The following is a 25,203-nucleotide window of genomic DNA, read 5'->3' on the forward strand; positions in this document are numbered from 1 at the left end:
GATACCCACGGAAGGATGCTAAATCGTTGAACGAAGTACCTAGTCCATATTTTCTATATACATTTGCGACAAATGTCTAACAGATTTTCACTTCATGTTGAATACAGACCTCACCCGAAGCAAACAAAGCTCAAAAGAAAATAAAGATTTTTGAAACATATGGTTTTTTTATTAAGAACAAAAAAGAAAGATGCGGGAAATGTCTAACATGTGTGCCTCCTACGTGTTTTTGAGCCTTCTCGATTATTCTCGATTATTCTTATAATTTAATATTTTAATCATTTCTCTCATAAATAATATAATCATAGATTATTTAGTGGCGAATAAATAAAACGAACCGGTATCAATAGAATCCCCTATTCACGTCACCGTTCAAACAGCCGGTCAATTCCCAAGTAGCCCCAAATCTGTGCACACTTATTCGACGAAAAGAAAAAAAAAAGAACGCGGTCGGATCGCCCTTCATATTTAACGTGGAGTTCGGTAAAAAAATATGCCCCCGCGTACATGCACCCTCGCGATTCCTCCCTCCACTAGATGACCTTTTCCATTTACGGCGTTCGCGCGGAACAAATTCGGACGGCGATCACTATTTGCGCTATAAGATAACAAAAGGAGGGGTGGCAGTCGTCTCGCCTGTCTAGGATTGCGCGATTAACATAAAAATGCGGCGGCCGTAAAAGGCCGCCGTATACATACATATATTATGAGTATTATGTATCGCGGGAGGGTTATAGCTCCTGATTGTTATTCATGTATGGTCGGTAGCCGCGTCCGGCATTCGTGCCAAGTCCCCGAGTCAATATAATGTCAACACAGTGCAAATATAGAGATGAAAGGTAGGATAGGCACATCGCTCGTCATAATTTTCATATCTTGCACACTGACAATATGAGATGCAATGTCAAATTATTTTACAATATTATCCTTATATTACTATATTTTGTTTCTTAACATGTTCTTTTAACAGATGCGGCTTTGTATCGCGCGTGGCTCTAGCATAATACTATTAAACTTTTCGCGATATTTTTTTTATTTTATCTTATTTTATTTATATTATAATTGTATTCGGTCAGTTTTTTTCTACTAGAGTCCGCATCGCGAAAGATAATTTACTCTTTTCTTCAGAGAAGATCGTGAAGAATAAGTTCTTCTCTAACCGTAACCGTGTTAGATGTAACGCATGCAGACTTAAATGTTTACTTACCAACGCAGAATTAGAAGAGTGAAAGTGTCACTTATTTGGTCGCATCGATGCAAAAGCCAAGGACCTGAAACAGAAATCAATCTTAATAAGAGCAAGAATTTAAATTTCATAAGAAATAATAAATGTAAATGCTCAATATAAATATTATAAATAATATACTGTCCTATCCGCGGCACAAATAACGTAAAAACGTAATATCGGTCAATTCGAATTGCAACTTATTTCAATTCTCAATTTTCGCGCGATGTTTGGTACAGCTTGCACATTAGTTCGTAGAGAAACGGCTCCAGAATAGTAAAGGAAATCGAGTCGTTCCCTGTTCACCCTTCCCCATCGCGACATCGGTATTCTTTTCGTCAGCTACACATCTACGTTATATTCTTCTTTTTATATCCTCCTCTCTTGTGCGCGCGCGAAAACGCGCGACGCGATCGTGCATACACCCCCACAGTTTGAGCATTGCCGAGGCCTTATCGGCAGTTATCGGGCCGTGATGTCACACAATGGGGCAGACAATGCGCGGGACAATACACCCCCTGCTTCTAGAGACTATCCGGCCTTCCTCACCCGGGGCACCCACCCACCCATCCACCGTCGACTTCTCTCCTCTTTTGGAATCAGCACATCCCGCCAACTTAATAAACATAATAGCTGACTGTGCCGCCCCGCGGTCACAATGAGAGCTCCGCGCAAAGAGATACCGAAGATACGAGGCACCGGCAGTGGGCCCCGCGCGTCAGCTCTCTGTCTCTGTCTCTCTCTCATCTCCCCCTCTCTCCTCTCTCTCCTCTCTCTCTCTCGTCTCTCTCGAGAGCAGAGAGAGAGATCGAGAGGATTGAGAGACAGATAGAGATAGGAGATATAGAGGATCTCTCTCTAGAGAGCTCTCTCTCTCTCTCTCTCTCTCTCATGAGAGAAGCTCAGAGCCTCTCTCGAATCTTCTCTCTATATGCTCTATATATCTATAAGTCCTCTCTACTATTATCGCTCTCTCTATTCTCTCCTCTCTATCTCTCTCTCTCTCTCTCTCTCTCTCTCAAGATCTCCTCTCTCGCTCTCTCTCTCTCTCACGCTCTATACTACTCTCTCTCTCTCTCACGCTCTCTCTCTCTCTCTCTCTCTCTCTCTCTCTCTCTCTCTCTCTCTCATCTCTCTCTCTCTCTACCTCCTCTCTCTCTCTCTCTCTCTCTCTCTCTCTCTCTCTCTCTCTGTCCTGGCTACCCCGAACGGATTATACATCGACAGACGTGCCATCGTGGATTCACGAAAGACCTCTCTGCAAGAGAGGGAAAAAAGAAAAACTGTCGTTCGGATGATAAAAGACGAAGAAATTCAGTTTTAGTCATTATCAAGTCTAAAGTCAAGCAGTGAGCTAATGCAAAATTTATCAATAATACATTTCAATAATTTTCATTTATTTTGTATTATCAGTAGAATGTACTTATTTCATAAACACTGTGATATTGTCACGAGATAAGTCTTATTTTAAGATTAATTCATTTCAATATTAATTCTTAAATTAAATGAGTTAATAAACAATTAATTTTTAGACAAGGCAAGACTTGGAATGAGGACAAAAAGAAAAGTTTTGAATTGCGTGATGGATTTTCTTTCGATACGATTATTTCAGAGGGTGGATTGCCGCACACATCATCGGATCGACTCCACGCCCTCGTGTATATACTCCCACTCTACTCGACCTACCGCGGGTTGCTCGAACCACCCTTTGCGGCTGAACAATATGTTTGCCCTCCCCGCCGCCGTGTAATTACTCGAAACCACGTGCCGCCACGGAGAGGGAGAGACGGAAAGAGACAGAGAACGCGTGAGAGCTGATGCACGAGCCATTGAAAAACGCAGTCGAGCGCCTATTATCCCGAGAACTTTTCACTTTAAGCGCATCCGATGCCACGCACGACGACGCGTGTGATCGAGCCCGAAATAAGTCGCAATCGCCACGATCTTCTCCATACTAAAGTCCGAAGCATGTCAAATTTTAAAATAAAATAATGGAAATTTGAATATATTAAGAATATATTATTACTGCTAATCTCGCTAACTTTTTGGATACGTACAAATATATTGGATTAATTCATAATAATAAATTAAGTTATGCTATACTACCGAATCACTTCTTTTGAGAAACCAGTATTACCCGTGGTATCTATAATTATTTTATCTGTTGCAAGTAGAGTGTATAGAGTGTATCTACTTATACTGCTGTTTTTTAAATATAAAAATTTAGTTTGTTAAATAAGACGTAACTTATATTTATGAATTGACCCAATAAATAATCTCGAAAATGTCAATAATATAATAATTATTGATAACATATTTTCGTATTATAAAAATTATTTCGTTATATGTTTAGCTAAATGAACGTATAATCTAAAATATGCTTTATAATTGCTAGTTGATATCGACAGGTAGATTTTCGTGTAACATCTTGCGCCCGGTACCCAGCACCGCGACACCGATCGTATCTCCGAAACAGCATCGGAGAAACGTTAATTAAGCGAGCAGATGCGCCGAGGAAATAGTAAATCATACAACCCCGCGCAAATAGAGACTGTTCGGCGCATCGAGCGTCGTATCGTCGTCGGGTTATCGGGATAATGATAAATCGTTCGTTCAAACGGACCCTTTCCAAGCCGCATTATAACTCGCTAAAGGGGTGGAATATATATACCCTTGCTGGCACAAAGTGAACTCAAATAACGCGCTGTTTAAAGGGCTAAAAATTCTTAGCAATTTAGATGCGGGCGGAGAGATTGCGACCGACTGTTACAAAATCAAACGGATCTTTTTTCAGTAAATACACAACACACATATCGAAGGGAATACTATCATCGTATAATAAACTCAAACTTGTTAATAATACAAAATTATTGAAAACAATTATTGCAATTTAACGAGAATCGAAACTCCTATGCGTTTTTTAATTTTATTTTAAATATTCTTCCAGCTTATTAAAATATATATATATATATATATTTTTTTTTTTAATACAAAAAAGCTTCGGAAGTCGGGCCCTTTCGTTTATCAACACCATGCCACCAGCTTAAAGCCAAAATCGCGAAATTAATGTCAGCGGCGTATTAACGAGTAATTAACCACATCGGTCGATTCGATAGATAATCCGGAAGACGGCAGTAAAACAAGGTAACTTCGTGGGATTGGCGCCAGCGACGGTGGCGGCGGCGGATAACGGTGGTAGCGCGGTTGTGTAGCAGCGGTAGCGGTGCGGTAGTCGTTGGCGGAGGTGGTGGTTATAGTGACAGTGGTGGTGGCGTCGGAACCGCCCCGGCTTTGCAAGCCCGGCGAATGGAGTGACAATGCTGCCACGAGATTCACAGTTCTCTACCACCCCTTTTGTCTTTCCCCTCTTTACCCTCGGTCTCTCGCACGCGCTCTCGCCTCCTTTCATACCATTTGCAACTTTCCGGCTACCCTTCGTCTTTCCCCTGTCTACCCTTCTCTCTCGCTCTAACCGCAGCTCTCTTTCCACACCTTCCTTTCCACGCCGCGAGTCTCTTTATCTCGTCTACGCGCCCGCCGTTGCATTCCGGCGGCTGCATACTTCGAGGCAAATCCTCGCGAAGCGATTATCATCGTCAAACGTGCGGATCGAAACGTAGACGAAACTCGTACAACGAGATCAACTTCGTCACGAAAAGAGAGATAGAGTATACATGTTTATACTCAATTATCCTTTTAAAAACGCAGATGCCGAATTTCTCAGTCCTGTCACCTCACCGCACAAAAATTTTAAACAGCATCACTACATCTCAGCAAAATATATTAAATATTTTTACGACACTTCTTTCTCTTTGATGATTATAGAAATTCTTAAATATTTTTTAAACGCTTAAACGCGTTACATTCTTTTTTAAATTAGAAATGAGTAATTTGCTACGATGTAATATATCGCATAAGATGTCAAAATTTATCATTCGCATTTATATAGCGTCAAAAAATAAATCGCGAGTAAATTGCCAAATTTTATCGCTTAAATTCAAACGACACTCACTTTAACGGAATTTCGATTTAAGGCTTAGTTACGCCCGGAGATATTCAATGCCATAACGAGTCCCCGTGAGACGGTAGGAAACACGTACACGTGCTGCAAAAGCGAGGGAGGGGAGTGGACGGGAAGTTCGCGTGCCGGTCGAGTGCGGAGACACGCGATCGAGTGAGACGCCGGATTGCGGAGAGAGAGGGTGGGACACGCGCGCGTGAACCAAAGCATATCGAAAGAATCCACCGCGCTCTCCTATTTCACAAGAACGACGTCCGATGCGCGTCCGCCGTCGCATCCCCGCCGCCCACATCAACCCTTCCCCCTTCCATTTTCCCGTTCTCATCGGCGACGTTTCCCGCCGCGTGGCATCCACCATCCCTTCGCACTCCCTATCTCGCGCTCTCTCCCCGTATCAGATCGAGTCCCTCTATTTCGCGTCCTCTATTATTTCTTTTATCAATCTGCGCGCTTTCAGGACGCTTTGAGGCCCGCTGAAAGCTGCGCGATAAATCATGAAATGTAAGAACTCACACGTATGTGCCGGGCGCGCACATAGACGCGGAAACGTACATACGTACGCGTCTGTAGCGAGTGCATCTACGTGGAGCGCGCGTTTCTGTGTGTGCGCGCGCGTATATACACGCGACGGAACGAACGAACGAACGAACGAATGAACTGCGTTTTCGTGTAAACTGCTCCTTCGTATACACCGCGTACACATACGTGTACACGCATACGAGTGCGCTCGCGCGTTCATATTCGCGTCTATCTGTACAGAGATGCGCGTAATACGTGTGTATGTGTACGTATATAACCGACGGTTCAATAGGCGGCATTGCCAGGGCGAACGCTATCCATACAGCCCGCCAGATGAGGTCTTCTAGCTTCCGTCGAGTCCGCGTGAAAGGATGCCCCAATAATATTCCATTCACCGAATCACCCACTCCCCTCTCCAACCCCGTTCTCCCGTCGCACACCCCCGCCGCCGCCGATATATATACTCGTCATCCGTAGTCCGGCCCGACTCGTGCCCAACGTCACCCGCCATTGATTTTTCATTCCTGGGCTTTTCAATAGTTTGTTACGAGCTTTCCTACGATGACGCGCCCCATCCCCGTAATAACCTCCCTCGTTTTCTCCTTCGGCTTTCCTACGACGCAAAGAAACCTTAGCTGACGCTGGGACACGTCGCTCCATTAAAGGATGCGTCCATAGATCGCACGGCACACGTTCCCGAAAAATTTTCTTTTTAAAAAGAATATTACTATAAATGTATAAATCGCGAAAGCAAGATATGGTAACGGTATTAATGATGATCTGGATATTGAGTCCGTTCATTTAAAATCGTAAATTTGCAATTCTAAATTCGTTATCGATATCGAGAGCATTTCGCGTGTGCAGTCTGTTCTATATAATATCGAAGATTCGACTGACTCGTACCGACTCCTGCCACCAACGAATTAACAATTGCCAAACATGACGTAGACTGGCGCCAGCTAGAAAAGTCCGTCGGCACGAATTTCGCCGCCGCGAAACGGAGCGAAAATAACCTATAACTTTAATCAGGGATGAATAAAGGCAACCCTTTTCGGTACGGCGCTGCGTCAAGGCGAAGAATGGAGATGAGGATGTAGCCGAGTATCGGCATTGTTTCCAAACAAAGCACGCTTTTCATACCACCCTCTCCTCTTTTCTCTTTCTCTCTCTCTCGCTCTCTCTGCAACCCCCGTACCTGCACCTCGGCCCCCGTTCCGGGTCCCCCACCCATAGATTCCGCCCGCACTCTCCGCGGTTCAGTCATTTGACACGCAAAGAAGTCTGGCAAGTTGGCATTGTGGCGACCGCGCCACGCCATCCACGATCCATTGTTACCGCGCCACTACCAAAACCGCGAGACCGTCCGCCCCAAACCCTCGCAGCTCGTCGGCTAAAAGTCAAACCTCTTTCATCACCCTCGTCAAATCGCGAATAATAACGAGTCGATTGCCCGCACACCGTCTTTAAAGATCTTAGTCATTTGGAATGGATGTATGGGAATCGAACAAGTGCGATAGATATAGCACCGTACGTTTGACAATCCGTTCACGTTCCCTATCGACCTAAATTACTAAAGAAGAAGTTTGTCAAATTTCCTAATTTTTAAAGAAAGAAAAACTCTGAATTCTAACAAAGAAATATGCTAAAATTTACCGATAGTATTGTGAATGCTATCAAAATGATTTGGTGGATATAATGATCTCTGCACAAATCCTCTGCGAATTATCTGTGCTGTAATTAGGGCGAATATAACGCGCAATGCATGCAAATAAAACAGTACGCATAACTGACATAATATATGCATTATGCATAGTGACACGATTAAATTAACTTCGCAGCATAACTGATTAATTGACTATAAAGAGGTAAAGAGAATTCGTTCGAGCGCGCACTCACCCCTCTCTATGACGACTATGGTTATGAAGTCCCCCATAAAGTTCCCAGGCATTTGCCACTGGTGTTCATCATTGGCTCCGCGAAACGAACTTCTTATATATTATGCAACTGTATGCGCACTCTCTTTGCTTTTTATCGCATGTAGAATGATGGAACGATATAACGCTTTGTCATCGTGATCAATACGTGTATATATATATATGATATACCACAGAAATACATAATAGAAGAAACTTGTCTATATACATTTCTTTGCAACTTGAAAATCGTTGATATAATAATCTAACTATGTGATGATTATTGCCCTAATTATTTTACGATATTTCTTGAAATCTTAATTATTCAAATAATAAATAAGATATTCTTTAATTAACAAATTTTTTGATGGGCTAATCAATTTGTAAAACATTTCTGCAACTTAAAGATCGTTGATATAATAATCTATGTGATGATTACTGTCCTAATTATTTTATGATATTTCTTAAAATTGATATTAATTATTCAAATGATAAATAAAATAATATTTCTTTAATTAATAAATTTTTTGATGGGTTAATCACTCTGCTTGCAAATTGCTTAAGATATGAATTATGAACATGCACACAGATTTCTATCTTACTGTGCATTTTTTACATTCCGTCAAGAAATAAAATAATAATACAGTTAAATAGCGAGTAAATTAATATCTTCCTGCCACTTGCACGACTTAAGGATGATTGCATTACCGCTCTTGTACCATATCGCGCGATATGCAGTTCCTGCAATGTACTCCTGATTTGCAGCATAGCATCGTCATCATTCAGGTTCGTTTTCACGTACGCAGCAGCGTCCCTTGTCGCGCGGGATACACACGAATTCAAGCACGATTCACGTGCGAATACAACGACCTCCTCTCTCTATCCAATAGAAACGACGATTATGTCGTGTGTGCGTGCGAGTAGCATATAATGCAATAACGCGAATCAGTCCTCGGGAGATGCTCGCGAAAGCATTATCCGTAATGTTATAATGCCATGCAGAGCATGCGTGCACGTGTCACACGTGCGAACATTAATAAAGGACCGACGTCCGATATATCGACATCCGATGGATTCCTCAAGCGAACGAATTATCGGCAGTCCTATTATACGAGTTCTAATAATTTAATTCGTATTTCATTTTTGCTTCAATGACATGTTATAACAAATGTACGAGATATCAATACTCTTCTCTAATGAACCAATCACGCATAAAAATACAAAGACAATCCATCGTAAAAATTATGTAAACACACAGATATATATACTCCCTCTTTTTCTTTCTAGACTCAGAGAAATAAATTAAATGTTAATACAATAGCAGATTCATATTGGATCGCAAAAGCAGATTTGAGAAATTTTATTCGCTTCGCATCCACGTGAAGAAACGAACGCGATTTTTGCCGAGAGTCGCCGGGCATCGAGCTATCACGAGACAAATAATCGTCTGTCGACAAAGGAACCTGTTAAAAGTTGCTAACTCCCGTGACAGAATAGGGCGCCGCGTGTTGAAAGGATATAATAGACATGTACGCACGCGTGGAGGGTAACGGAAGCTGCACCGTCCTCGTCCACGTGAAGGGGGGCTCGGGAGATGCGTACAGAGTAGGGAGAAGGATCATCGACGACCGGGATTTCAGGAGGAACGAGGACGACGCGAGACCATACGAATATGTTATACGCTCAAGCTCGTTCGCTCGTAACCGCGCAGCAGAATAGACGAATTGTTCGGCAGCGGGGCTTTTGTCTATTTTACGGAGTTCCAAGGGCTTCCATTGAGGGACGGGAGGACCGGGGGAGAGAGGAACGGAGGAGAGGAAGAGCCGAAAGCTCGGAAATATATTCTCGACTGAACGTTGTACGGATTCGCGCACCGGGCGTTCCTAATTATTGTTTTCCAGACATCCGTCCTCCGCCTGGTTGCTGCGGTGACTGAAATTCCCGTTGTAAAAGTTTCCCTGTCGCTCACTCGCGGAACAAGTGAGCGAGCGTAGCGAGTTGTCGCGTCGCGAAAGGGATTCTGAATTCTTATGCTTTTTTTCACGTGTGCTCTTCTCGTATAATTCTTGGCGCGTTTCTCTGGACGTCGTACGAGATAAAAAAGACCTCGCGTAATCGGGCAACATATGTAAACCGATGTGAGTACCACGAATGTAGACAAGAAGGAATAAAATCGCGATACTCGAACCAATAATAGCCATCAGTTACGTGTAATTTTCTATCTTTCATTCATTGCATTGTATCGTAAAATAAATTAGAAAAACGATATTATATTGTTTACAATCAATATTTAAAAATTGAAAATTACACCAGCACAATTATTGTATTTCAAAGAACCAATTCACACTTTTTAACATGTAATCTCAAAATAATTATATACCTATTTAATAAATATGTAATTATTTTAAGACTAAAATAATATATGTTAAAATAATATATTTAACAAATATAACTGAGAAATAATTTCAAAGACAGACAGTAAATTATTGTACTTGATTATATATCCATAAAATAATCTCTTGCGCGACACATTAAGATATCAATTCCCTCTTTTCGACATCGTCGATAAGAGGTCGGAAAGTGACAGTAGAAAACGGGAATGCCAAGCAGATCGAGAGAACAGCGTGGCGCAAAGACTGAGGATAGGAAGGAAAATGGGGTGGGGATAGGGGTTGATGGTGAGGCAGTCGTATCGGTTAAGTGGGGGAAATTGCAAAACAATGAGACGTCGAGGTAGGGGTAACAATGTGAGGGACAATAGGCCTGATAATGTGCCGGAGAATGGACGCCTAGACAAAAGAGTCGAATAAGGGCGCGCTCACCTACCCGATCCAGCATCCACGTTACATCGCCGTCTCGTTTCGCACCGTACGCACTATGCGCGCACAAAGCAAGGCCGCAAAAAAGACGCGTGCATATTTTTCAGTCGATTCAGTTGATTTTCAGCCGGGACCACGGAAAATTTAGATAAATCTCCCAGCATGAGTGATAGCGACGTGAATGATCTATTGAGTGAGCGGCACTCTCGTTTGCATAAAAAGTTTTCACGCACATATACACATCTTATGTAACTGTAATTATGTCAAAATATTGTTTTAGATAGAAAAACAATCCTCTATCCGCCTGCACTTTCAATTATTTAAAATTATTTAAAATAGTTGATATCCTTGATAAAATATTTATTTTAAACTCTCTACATATTGCTTTAGAGAACATTATTTCTTTCCTTTAAAAAATTCTTGAATAATACATATACTTTTTATACAAAACATTAAGGAAACTGAAAAACACTTTTATATTCCATGCATATATTCTTACGAAAATTTATACTAATAAAAGAAAAGATAAACAGAAGTGCAAAGAAAGTAAATGAGACAGAGATAAATGTCCATTAAATATCTTACACTTACACTATAAACGGTCATACAAGAAACTACAACAGAGGGAAGCAGGAATAACGTATGAAGCACATCCGTGTGCCGGAGGCTAATACCTGAATGTAACCCCGCGTTCTGGCGGGATTGCGAATCAAGGGGTTGAATGTAAGAGCTCGAAGCCAACTTGGGACACAATCCGCTCGCTATACAGCTACGTGTTCGACTTTGAGTTACAGTGCGAATCTATGATAATATACGTGTCTAATCGGATAAAAATGCGGTTAAAATTCTTTAAAAAATTTTCGCACGCTTCTTCTATAAATTCAGTAAATTAAGCAGAAAAATGTCACGTTATGAAAAATTACTTTTAACAATATAGTTTGTAGATAGTTTAATATATGCAAGTATGTACAAAGCTTGCTCCGATTTAATTCTAATATTAGCTATTCAGAAAAAGGCGAATAATGTGGACCCTTCTAAAGTTCATTTTGTTCTCCTTTCATGAACTTTCTTCCGAAAGTACTTGGATCCTCACCGCGTTCAACAATTGAGCGCCGAACACATTGATGCACCGCGCGAACGGTAGAGAGCGAGGAAAAATGCGGATGAGAAAGCTATGAGGAGAATTAAAGTTTTCACATGTTAACGACTCTGCCGTGGAAAATGTGTCTTGAGAGCACGCGTATCTTCGAGAGTGAAAAACGAGCGCAAAAAGTCGCAAGAGAAAGAGAGACGATGGAGATTCGCAAGCAAGGACGCGAAGAAAAAGAAGGAAAGAGCGTGGTGTCGAGGACAGAAGTGGTCGTGCAGGACGAGAATGTCACAAACGGTCCATAGAAATTTGCGACTGCGGAATGCAAAACCATCTCGCTGCCGCGCACGCGTGCAACGAGCAGACGTCGTCATCGTCTTCTGGTACACGCGACTGTTATTTTAAGCTTCTCGCGACTCTTTTATACCTCTTGTGTCTTACATGCAAGACTCTGTCATTGCGACGGGGTGCATTCATTACGATGAATGCCGTGCAAGGTCTTCACAATAGCCTTTTTATTTGAAACAGATATTGTGCTATAATACCGCGGAGTATAGTCGGTCCCCGAGTCTGCCTTAGTTTTTGGTCTTAGCGAAATCGCCGAAGACGAACAAGTCTCTCTCATATAGTTACGTTGCGTGCAATGAATATTAATTTCTATTTAGAAAATGTACAAATATTTAGTATTGGAGCATTCAATTCAATAGTTAATTATCGCGTATTCAGGTAATGTTCAAAAAACTTAAAAACAAACGAAATTTTGCGATAATTTAGTAGAATAGAGAATTTAATAATAGCAATTAGTAAAAAGCGTTTAGGAATGGAAAACTATGTAACGCCTTTTCTTTTTCCTTTTGCCTCTTTAAACTTCTTTGCTTAATGTAAATTGCCAAACACGAACAAGTGTCTTTATCGTTAAAATGCTAATTAATAAATAAAATGTATTCTTCAAAACTTTCACCTATATAAATATAAATTTATATAAATTGACACCCATTTATATAAATTGACCGAAACGGTATTTTCTAAATAACTTTATGAAGCTAAAGTTAATTGAGAAGAGATTCTTCTACAGCAACCGATTCCTACGAACAGGGTGGAACAACTCTTGCGCAGCTTAACCAAAGTCGTCCTACGAGGTCGCCACATCACAGATTCGCCTTCCACCCCCGTTATCCGCTACCCCTCCAGGTTCTTCACCGCCGGTGCCCTGTGCGCCTCGTCGTGGAAGTGCAGGGGATGAAAGGAGAACAAGAGAAGTACAGACAATGGATTCGGTTCGCGGCTGTGTTGGTGGTGCCTGCATTGTCGCCCGGCATTGTTGCGGCCCGGTTATTGTGTCGCTGTTTTGTGACCGATCGCAAGGTGGCGTGTCTCGTGTGCGCGAAACCCCGTCCACGATCGTTAGGCACGTTCGCGATTATTCGGAAGAACGATCGTTCGATGATAAAACCGGCTTCGAAAGACGCTCTTTCCCCCTGCCGGCCGCCCTTCCGCCGTACGCGCGAACCAGGAAGGGAAGGAAAGTGCTGATCGCGAGGTTAGCGATCGAAACTTACATGACATTGACTTTACCCGGATTGGCGAGACCACGAGTAAAAGTTAAAGTCAATCACTGGTGGTATCTATCTCTAAGTCTATAAAGTTTCGTTATTTCTTCAATCATCCCTACTACTTCGATATTTTCTCGAAGACAGATATCTCAAACATCGAGTTCACGAAACTATGGAATTAAAATTTCGGAGTATGCATCCTACGGTCGTGATTCCTCCATGAATCAGTGTCGGGTCCGACGCTACTTCTTTCTTCTATTTGTCTACAGGACTCGCGATAAAAACGCACGTGCCCCAGCTCACCCGGCATGACACTACAAAACTTTATTCACAAGTAGGAAAAACATATGAAGAAGGAGGAAGACGGGCGGTGGAACTGAAAGAGCGAGAACGAGAAAGAAATAGAGAGAGAAGGAGAGAGGATTCTCTACTCATCCTCCCGTAGGTCTCATTGTGTTGGACGATTGTCTTAGAATAATGGCGGAGACTCACAATAGTGACTACAATGCTTGCTCGTTTAACAATGCGGTGACGTCACGCGGCGGCGTGTACGTGAATGTACCGGTACGGGCGCCCCGGCATCGTGTGCGTCGGTCTCTTTAGACTTCGTCTTTCTTCCTCTCTCTCTCTCTCTCTCTTTCTTCGCGATGCCCAGCCGCCACCTTTCTCCCGCTACCACCGCCAACCTCGTGCCTTCTCTTTTCCGCGATTCTTTACTTGGTTATTCATGGCGGGGACCACCCTCGTCTACCCACGGGTCAGCGGCAGCGGCGGCGGCGGCGGTGGCGGCGCCAATAATGCCAGGGGAAGTCATTGACGGTAGCATGTAAAAAGCCCGACAAGTCACCCACTTTGTGGCGGCGAGTTATCACGATGGTCAAAGCAAGTAGCGCGAAACGAAATATGCAACAGATTCTATTATCAGATCGCGAACCAGAAAAAGAATCGTTTTTCATTTTTCAAAAACCGTCCCGAATTCATCCTTAATCTACAGTCAATGCGACAGCTAATGACACATTTCCTTTGTTTTCAACAAACATTTACGGATTAAAATAATTACGTATTAATATTATACAATATACTGTATTAATATTAATTCCATAAGCTATTATAATTAGAATAATACCTACTCTATAGTCAATAGTAAATGCTGCAAAACAGTAAATTTTTCTTGAATTACCCAAATATTTTAATCGTATCAATTTAGCCTTTTAATAAAAATTAAAAGATGTCAAAAGAATAATCAATACCGAAGTATTGTTTCTCATTTACATCGATCAATTTTGACTTTTATTACAGGGGTGGTCGCACGAACCCTTCGCTCTAATCCTTCGCATCCCCCCCCCGCGGTAAATTCAGTCGAATCATCCCTTGGGATGAGTCAAAAATGCAGTCCCACCTTTTTACGCTATGCTATAGAGCCTTACTCAGCAGAGCTATTAAACGAGATGATAGGCACGATTGTATTGGCAATTTTGTGTACCAGTTAAAAAGACGAAATGGCTCCACCCTTATGTACGCACGAATCACAATCTGCATCTGTTGAGTAAAATACAAATAATTTCAGAAAAACAATTAATACAATATATGGTATATATATATATATATATATATATATATATATATTGTATAATTGTTTTTCTGAAATTATTTGTGTTGGTTTCCAATTATATTTTCCTTAAAGTTCTGTCATTTTCATATATAACTTTAAGGAAAATATAATTGGAAACCAACACAAATCTGGTCCAATTCAACGAAGACCAAATTGTCGCCGACGTCGAATTGATCAAAATAACATTTTTAATCTAGCGTTTGATAGATATAAAGTGATTGGTGACGCGAAGAGACGACTTTGCGTCGAAGCGAGAGGTAACGACGATAGGTTGCAAAGATTTCGCAAAAGGCGCGTGGGCGGCGGATGATGAAGAAAGAAAGAGATAAAGGGAACCCAGAAAGACAGGGGTACATTGTGCCCAGCCGCTTGATACTTTATTCCATATAAAAGGAAAGACGGAACAATGACGGGAACGCGGAAGAATGGAATGAAATGGGACCGAGAGAGACTGATAGAAAGGAAGAAGGCAGAGGCGCGCTCGCGCCAGTGTGAAGACTCATCACTCTGTAAACAATGCGCAAAGCGAGAGTGACTCAAAGAGCGGCGAGATCGTCAGAACTCCTCCTCAAATGAGACAAGAGAGGAGAGAGAGAGAGAGAGAGAGAAGTCGACTTCTGTCGTCCTTCGGGTATTTCCACGCGCGTGCCCCGTTTTATACTAACATAAATGTAATTTAAGAAACTTTGTTTAATCGGTGAAAATTTATTTCTTTTATTGTTAGATATATTTCCTTTATACGCGCGCGCGTGCGCGCATTAAGTACACACGTCATAAAATTCAAGTTTCCAATCTTGACATGACCACGTTTGAACAATCGGTATCATTTTGATTGACTAGCTGATTTGAATTGAATCAGTTGAGCCGAGTTGAGCCTTCACGTTTCAAGTTCAGGTAAAAATTTCATTAGAATCTGAGACATTGTCAACTTGACATGCATAGCCCGTTTAGGAAGAAAGTTTAGGAAGAAAACAATTCCGTTTAGGAAGAAAGTCTAAGATAAAAAGAGATCGCGATAAGAAAGATCTATGGAAGACTCAATCACGAAATAAGGAATAAAGATAATTAAAAAAATATTTTTACACGAGAAATTGCTTCCTTAAATTATAAAAAATACAAAAGAATATAAACACAAAAAAAGATAAAAGAAAGAGATTCATAAAAAAAACTTGTCAGTCTTCTAAAGGTTAAGAGATATAAACACAAAGAAGATAAAAAAAGAGATTATTTTAAAAAATTGAAAATAATCTCTTTTTTTATCTTCTTTGTGTTTATATCTTTTAACCTTTAGAGGACTGACAAGTTTTTTTCATAAATTTTTATGATTTTTATTTATAACTTCCATATATATGTTAAAGTGTTATACTACAAAAAATAAGCGACCCCCGTGGAGCCTAAAAATAAGCTTTCCGTCCTCTACAGGTTAAACTATACAGCCTTACATTTTCAAAATTTTATCATATCAACAGAAAAAAAATTTCTGTGCGCGCACGATTTTTAACAGATACAAATGCACCACTGCTAAAAACGTCATAAACAATAGAACAAAGCTGTAAATCAGCTCATCGAGATGATAAAGCTAATCCGTTTTCTTTAATTGTCATCCCATACTTACGAAACTATTCCGTAAAGACTAAAGAAATAAAGGGCAAGATTACTAGCAGAATAATGCTCCGGAACCTGCTTTACATAACACGTTATCCACCATAACAATGGACCGCCGCCGACAGCCGTGACTACCTTCAGAAAGAATCGTTTAATGCCGAAGAAATTGTCTAAGACACGGGAAAAAGAGGAGCGAAAATTAATTTCACCCTGAGGCAGGAGAAACGTACCGCGGCATCACTTTTTATTGAATATCTAGTATATTCACCCGAGAAAAAAAACTGATTCTTTTCTTCCACTTTTCTAGAAAATTTGTAACAATATTGAAACATTTTTGAAATATATCCTCGATGGCTATAATTAAATGTAACTTTGCTTCTTTAATCCTATTGAACGTGTGACAAGAAAGGAAAACTAAGTGGCAAGATCGCAACCGGTTATTGTAGTTGGATTGTGTAACCGATTGGAGTGTATGAAATTACGGGTTGTCATGGCACGAATACATCGCCATTAGAGCGAGATAAAATGTTACAACTAGGGGTAAGTTCTGTAGAACTTAGAATTGCACAGAGAGAAAGAGCGAGCGAGCAAGCGAGCGAGCAAGAGAGAGAAAGAAAGAAAGAGAGGAGGCGGAGGGAGGGAGGGAGAGAGGGAGGGTGAGAGGAAACGGGAGGGTGGGCGAGGGTTGAAAATATTTAGACATCCGCGAAGGGATGAATAAGACTAAATTGTATCCACAATGCTGTCTCAGAGGCAGAGGCGCTCTGAATAGCCTTAATAAACTCGCTGAATCCTCGGAAATATTTCCAAGCTCTGGAGAAGTACCGAATGCGGCGAAAACTCTTCCCTTGACTTCACGTTCTTCCCGCTTTAGCACAACGTTCGTCCTCACCTCCCCTCGCCCGTCACCCTCTTTATCGTCTACATACTGAGGTAATGCGAACGCCTCGGAAAGCCTTTGAAAATTTTCTCAAGACGCCCCGCGGCGAGAAAAACCAGATGCGGAATGTTAATAACCGATGCTCGTCATTAAGACGCGTGTGACGATTATCATATGAATGCTCGCGTTAAAAAAGAAAAGTTATCACGCCGCGCGCCGTGAATCCTGATAATATCTTCTAATGAAGTGAAAATAAGATGTACGACTGGAAAAAAAAATCGTGGGAGTCCCACACGTTTTTAGAATGTTACTCCACGAAACACGGGCGAGAAGTGCTTCGATGTGAAAATGTCGGGGCACTCTCACCTCGTTGCAAAGATATTCTCGTCTTACTTGTGTGTGTGATAGCCCTCATCAATAAGCATCGAAATTCCCTAATGCAACGCCGTGTTCGCATAATACGCAGATTTGCCACCGAGCGCGATACAATTTCACTCGCATTAAGGAGAAAGCGTTCGTCCATTTTCCCCGCGAGACGATTTGTTCCAAGTTCACCCTTCAAACGTACGCGATCCATTTCCGAGAGCTTCGCGACTTCTCGCACTCGACGTAAACAAGTCTTCACGATTTTCGCAAGATATAACAAAGTTGTACGAGCTGATCATTTTTACCGTATCTAATAAAACATTGGTTTTTCTCCTTTATCAAAAGATTGTATCGCGAAAGAACCTCGACGGAACGTCAATCTGATAAGATCGCTATCTACACCCTCGAGGCAGTGTAGCCGGCAAAAGTATGGACTATTCAAAGTTCGCCATTCGCGACTTCCGGCCGCGAGCAAGGCGAACGAGAACGTCGTTGGCTGAGATGCGGGGGAGAGGGAGGAAAGAGAGAGAGAGAGGGCCAGCGGAGGAGAGCGTGGAGAGTGAAGCCAAGCAGAAATGGATTCGCGATTTCGTATGAATCGCTAGTTACTGAATAAAGTCTTTTCGCCCGGGTTGGTCGGAGCCGGCAGTGGTGGCTGGCTTTACTTTATTATATGTATATTCGCTGCAGAGAGCGCGCGCAGAGGATGAAACAGGGTTTTCGCGGAGAGAGCGGTCGAAGGGCGAAGGGGTGAGAAGGGCGAGAAGGAGGAGAACGGGCAGGCGGGGGGGGAGGGAGCGAGTATCGCAAAGAGGGAGTTGGAAATGCGCGGAGGAGGAGGAGGAGGAAGGAGGTGGTCGTTCGACCGTGCGGTTCTATGAAATCAAAGGCCACATTGTCACCGGAATTACCTCCATTCGGAAACGACGTATTCAGGCTACCGGGCGCACGTGGAATTAACCCTATTTGTTTGCCGCCTTCGAGTCGCGTGTAACGAAGCCACGATTTATTCCGTATATGCCCGCCCGCTTCGCTCGCCGGCACCCGCCGGAGAGAAAGGGAGAGAGGGATAGAGACAGAAAGAGAGAGAGAGAGAGAGAGAGAGGGACATCGCGTACCCCGTGTGCTTCGCGCGCGCCGTCGATTCAGAACGTCGAGGAATCGATCGAGAGAAAGGGGAATAGAGAGAGAGAGACAGAGAAAAGCGCACCGTACGCTACACGGGGCCCGAACTCGAAGGCGCTCGGGAAAAGGAGCTCGCGCCGCGCGGCAAGAATCTGAATCGCGGCTAATGAGTCGCTGCTCGATCTGCTTGCTGAATTACATCTGCATGTGCATGCCTGATAACTACGGCGGCTATTGTGCGCGAATATCTCGAGCCGCTCCACGCTCGGCAGATTTGCCGATAGTAATCGCCGCAACGAGCTTCGAGCCGATCGCACGAGTGTCGCCAAGGAGACTTGCCGTGTGTTCCTATTATAGACGAATAACACGAGAGATTCTAGAATACGAGATACTATTATAGAAGCCCCCGCGCGAAGGAGAGATTCCAAGTGGCCGCGATTGCAAAAAGGGAGATTCCGAATCTCCCTTTCTGATGAAATAAAATATAATTACACTGTTATATTTACATATAAAATCGTGAAACGCGAAGCGAAGATGAAAAGAGCTAGTAGAAAATGGTCTGAAATCGCGAGAATAAAATGTTCAACACGTGTTGGTCTTATTAATTGACAGTCATCCGTATCGCATTGCCACATTGCTTACGGATGAGAAAATTGGAGCGTATCGTTTCGCGTCTGTCAGCTGTTGGCATTACGACCGAGCCGCTCGAAATTTCACGGTTGCAGATGACACCGTTTAATTGACCAACCGGTGTGCGTCATTCTTGTCGATTTCATTATTGAATTGATCGCCCTGAGTTTCGGTCTGTTACACCACCCAAAATTAATTAACGGTTCCGTAACACACGTATTCCTGCTGTTCGAAAGTCTCGCATCAACGTAACCACGATCGATTAGAATTAAGAATGACGTATTCTTTCTGCGGAGTTTACTGTATCCCGAAGCACGAGCCGGAGCAGCTAAAAGCGTCGGTGATGACCGCGAGTTTCGCCACGTGCGCAGGTGGCTGTCGCGACATAATGACATGAATGGATTTCTTTTTAGTTCATTAAAGTATCGTTATCATTTGCCATCATTCAAGTCCTTTAATCTATAACTTATGCAAAAATTACTATAATTTTGAAAATGAAATTAAACCCACACTACATCTAAAATATCTTTTACCCTATCTAATACCTATACATATACAATATCCTGTACATAATATCTAATGTATCATTTATAAAAAATATCACTAAATACAATGTATTAATTTTACTCAACTTATACTTTTACAAGTACGTAATTTAGAATAATTCTTATAATCCTCGTTATAATCGGTACGCAAACTCTGATCCAAACGATATTTTTTGCAGTGCTACACTGATTTGACCATTATACCGATGGTATCGACATTCACAATATTACGATATTAAGAATTCGATTATAATGTTTCTGATTCAAAATGCCTTTTAAATTTGGAGCGCTAAAAAGAACGTTACTAAATAAAAAAAAGCCAAGACTCGGTGGAATATTTTATCTTTCGAAGCCGAAGAATTCGGGGAACTACTAAAATCGTCTCTTCCGGGAAATGACCGCTTTTATCGGAGATCACCACAAGACAACACTGAAAAAAGCATTAAGCGAAGCCACATCTGTGTTTATCGAGTAGTTTACAAATTCCTGACATACACAAAATCTGACGATTCAATAGCTGTGCACGCAAAAAAACCAAGTGAGCAGGCGACGACGTGGCGTCAATCCCAGTCGGTCTATCGAGAATAGGCGCACGTGTGCGGAAGAGAGGATTCGTGTAAAGAATCGTGCGGCCGAAGGTGGGAGAACGAAGAGCGCGAAGAAAAACAAATGAACGCTGCTTGCCCGAAACAATCGAAGCCTGCGTGGAACAGGGATTGCTGGCCTTTTATGTTACCAACCCCTGGCGTACGGCGATCTCCTCCCCATTTTCAGCCCTCCGTACCCTCGACGCACCCTCTCTCTATCGTTCAGGCTTCACCCAAGGCGCCCTACCCCCCTCCCCCCGCGAACCCCTCGATGTATTGGTTGCTCTTAAACTGGGACTTGAAATAGGCCGGCGAGGGACCCAATAACGTGTCATATGCATAATATTAACTCTAGACTTATCAATGGGGCGGGCGAAGGGATACTTTATGGAGGGGTACACCCATTGTTGATATTAAAATCCCTTTAAATGAAATTCGTTTATTCTAACGTCAGTTTTATTTAACGCGTATTCAAGTCAATTTTCATTTTTAAGTAGACTAGAGAATAAAAATTAAACCCTACATGTTAACTACAAAGGAATTTTTTCATCATTCTACCCTACCTATAATTGTCCTAAAAGATTATTATATTACTTTAGATTCATTTCAGACAATTTACAATTTATAATTCAATAGGACTGAATTTTATTTGTAATTTAATATATGTGTATATTTTAATATATTTTATACATTTTTTATCTTCTGAGTTTTTAAATATTTTTTTCTATCATACCATCCTGTTGAATTATTACATAAAATATATAGATATACAGTAAGTACTATCGCATTATTCTTGGAAAAAAAAAACAATCATCGATCGATGTAACTACACGCAAAATTGTTATTTTTCTGAGATGCACTCAAACTCTTGATTCGTCTTCAGCCGTGATAATTAATAATTATAATATTAACGTGCCGGATAGACTAAAGAAATAAGTTAAAAATTATCACTACACGTGAAATGCATTTAGGAGTCACGTGTACGTGACAAAAGTCAGTTAAGCAAATCGAAAGACATGAAAAGAATGAAAAATTACGTTCATCTACCGCGTTACGTTTTTTAACAGACAACTTTTGAGAAATCGCTCGTAATCAACACGGCATCGGACGAATTAAGAATCGAGCGCACACGGCGGCGTGCGCGTGCCGAAGAGACGCCGGTAATATAATAATTATAACAGGGTACTCACCTCCGTGCTCCAGCGACGAAACCAGGTCGGCACTCGGCGATGACGGGGGCGGCAAGAGAGAATTTCGGCGATGGCACAACCCGGCGCAACATAAATCAGATCCCCAATCCGAATAGGTAGGTAGGTAGGTAGAGGTGTGATAGAGATACCGACCACTCTAACGACCACTCAAAGTCAAAGCCAAACGTCATTGCAACCCGCGGCACTACATCCAGCAACGGCCTCGGGCGCGTGACGCGCTGTCACGATCGTCGCGCAAAATTCAAAACCGAAATTCCGCGCATTGTCCGCGCGTCACCGCGTCACTCACACGCGAGATTCTCTAAATCATCGGACCACGTTCCCGGACAACAACTCGCGGCGTGCGTGCGACGATCCGCGCGCGCGGCGCGTTTGGCGAAACGGCCGGGGCCGGCCGACTCCGAATCTCCGCGGCTCCTTACGTCCGTCTCGCGCGCGCGAGATCGCGAGTCCTCTCGCCTCCACGCTCTCGCTTCCGTTACACACGGTAACACGAAACGCTGCATCTCGGTCTAGCTAAACGTCAGCGAGTGCTCGCCTCGAATTGAAATGAAAATTTATTCGAACAACGAAAACAAAAAGCGGCACATGAATGTGCGTTTAAATTCACGTATCCTTCGTTATTGAGAAAAATTATGAAAAAAATAATTTTGTGATTTAAAGATAAATGTAATTCATTCATAAATTCGTAAATTAACGACCGGGTCTGTCATTATCAGCTGTTCTAACCGCGATTAACTGAATTTTTCAAGAGTGCAGCTGGAAATTGTCAACGCACTTTTGCCGTATATTAAAAAAAATACACATGTATACTGGATTCACGTAGATCGTATTGATATTTGAATTACGCTGCAAAATCGACAAAACCACGAAGCAATAAGAACTGCGGATCATTCGACACAACGTACGGAAATATTAAATCAATTAACCTACGATCATCCTGGGATCTGCCGCGTGACGTTTTATATCAAATCTCAACTCGCGTGGAATAACATCGACATCTCAATTCAACGAAATCACGAGCGTAACGAAACTACGATCGCACGAAGCGAGGAGGAAACTCGGAGCCGGGCACAAGAAACGTCAGTTGACAATCGCGTATATCAAACTGCGAAAACGGCAACGCGACACGAGCGGTGCTCTCGATCTTCGATATCGCACTGACGGCGTCACTCTTGTCCGTGAAAACAAAAAACGTCACTCGCAAGAAGTCGGAGCCGAGCGAAACGCACGAACTTGCGAGCGAGGCGCGAGACCCCGCGAGCACACCCGCACACGTCGCACAGCAGCATGGGACTGAACGGTCGGACGGTTGCAACGCCGCCCCACCACTGCCCGTCGCGCGTGATTCCCCCACTCCGCCGCCCAGGCGCCGGGCGCCGGGCGCGGGCGGCGCGTTAACGCGGCTATGTTCGCGGAATACTAACCGAAAAGCGGCGTCCCGATTTCACGTACATATCTATAAGTTTATACGCGTATTTATGACTCGATATATAGGTGTATGTAGGAAAGAGAACAATAAAAGCCCGTCGCTGAAAAATGTTTTATCTGACCTCGGCTCGTTTCGCGACCAAATTCGGGGCTGGACTGTAACGACCGCGACGCCGCGACGTACCGAAGACGTAAAAAAATTCCCGAATTGTCCAACACCTCGGCACTTTGACACTCGCGATCCGCGACACTTAATTTCGACACTTTCGACACACGACTCCGGCACTCCCGTATTCCCGGCGATACTCCGATGCTCGCGACGATTAATCGGACACTTTGTTTCGGATTCGGCGGATACAGACCGCGAGAAGCGCGGAGCAGCGCGGAGCTGCCGCGGCTCGCTGCCGACCGTTGCGGGAGGGACGAGGCGACTGAAGTATGCGGCGCGTCCTAACCGTCCTTAATGCGCGTCACCTGATGCTTCAAACCGCGGACTCCATAACGGCTACTCCGCTATTCGGCGCTTCGACATGTCCGATATACTCATTTCGATGCGCTCGACACTCTCGATTGACGCCGCGGACACTTAATTCGACGTTCTCGAACTCGCCTCAGATTCGGCGAGCAAAAATCGCGAGAGATACGATGAGGCTCGCCAACGAATCCGCCATTCGGCACTTCGACGAATCTGCCGATACTCAATTCGAATGTCTCAATGAGCTATTTCACACCACCGACACGCGATTTCAACGCTACCGGCACTCGATTCGACGTTTTCGTCACTTAATCCGACATCCGGGGCATTTCTTTTAGATTCGGCGAGTACAAATCGCGAAAAACGCGGAGCTACGCCGCGACTTGCGGCCGACCGTTACGAGAGAGACGGAGCGACTGAAGTATGCGGCGGGACTTTTTAGTCTTTTTACTTGCGTTACCCGATGCTTTCGCTTCAATGGCCGTTCGCTGTTTCGGTATTTCGGTATTTCGTCACATTTGATATTTCGACGCTCAATCGACACATCTCCAACATTTAATTCAGTACTCGCAATCATTTCAGATTTGGCGAGCAAATATCGTGAGAAATACAAAACTCACTAAAGGACGTGGCACATAGAAAAACTTAAGTAGTAAAAACTCTAGCAGTAAGCAAATCAGCCAATCACAGTCAAGAACTTAAGGCACGGCCCTAAGCGGTAGCGAATCCATACCGTTGATTTCTTACTGCGTAAGTTTTACTGCTTGAGTTTTTCTATGTGCCAAGGCCCTAACGGGTCCGTTACTCCGGATATTCGGCACTTCGACGATACTCGATTCGCATCTCCCAATACACTATTTCACATCACCGACACGCGACTTCACACTATCGACACTCGATTCAACGTTTCCGACACTTAGGACCGGTTGTCCCAACCTATTGGTAAGCTACCTGATAGTTAAATCACATGTCTATCTTTGTCCAATGTAAAGGATAAACAAAGACATCATATGATTTAACTATTAGGTAGTTTAACAACAGGCTGGAACAACCAGCCCTTAATTCGACATTCTGTGCACTCGTTGTAGATTCGGCGAGTAGAAATCGTGAAAAATGCGGAGTTACCGCAGCTTGCCGCCGTTGCGAGAAAGACGCAGCGACTGAATTATGCACCAGAACTTTCTTACTTGCGTTACCCGATGCTTTGTACATTGGATGCAGTAATGGCCGTTAGCTATTTCGGTATTTCGTCACATTTGATATTCGACTCGACACTCAATTGAGATCTCCAAAACTTACCCTCATACTCATTTTAGATTCGGCGAGCAAAAATCGCGAGAGAGATACGAAGCTCGCCAATCGACACATTCGACACTTTGCCACTACCGATATACTATTCATATTCACACCACCGACACGCTCCCAACACTCGATTCGACGTTTCCGACACTTAATTCGACATCCTGAGCACTCATTGTAGATTCGGCGAGTGCAAATCGCGAGAAAAACGCAAAGCTTTCTCACACCACGTGGCATCATGGAAATACGGAATGCCCAACAAACTAACTTGCGAAGTAGACGACTGCAAGTCGACTG

At 43.0% G+C, this 25,203-nt stretch overlaps 1 protein-coding gene across 6 annotated transcripts in view; it reads right to left on the minus strand.

Moving 5' to 3' along the window:
- The window catches only part of Soxn (SRY-box transcription factor soxNeuro), a 280,985-nt gene extending 257,045 nt beyond the window's left edge, over positions 1 to 23,940 (minus strand). The window contains exons 1-3 of one of the 6 annotated variants that reach the window (XR_011732849.1): positions 22,631 to 23,620; positions 21,681 to 22,239; positions 1,208 to 1,271 (exon numbers count right to left, since the gene is read on the minus strand). The gene's annotated coding sequence lies outside the window, so the exon portion shown is untranslated. Of the gene's footprint in view, positions 1 to 1,207; positions 1,272 to 21,680 lie in introns of all 6 variants that reach the window. The other 5 variants (XR_011732848.1, XR_011732852.1, XR_011732851.1 and 2 more) reach the window with 5 other exon arrangements.
- Between the last annotated feature and the right edge of the window lie 1,263 nt (positions 23,941 to 25,203).

The sequence above is a fragment of the Temnothorax longispinosus genome, chromosome 7 (genome assembly GCF_030848805.1).
Source record: "Temnothorax longispinosus isolate EJ_2023e chromosome 7, Tlon_JGU_v1, whole genome shotgun sequence".
NCBI classification, from domain to species: Eukaryota; Metazoa; Arthropoda; class Insecta; order Hymenoptera; family Formicidae; genus Temnothorax; species Temnothorax longispinosus.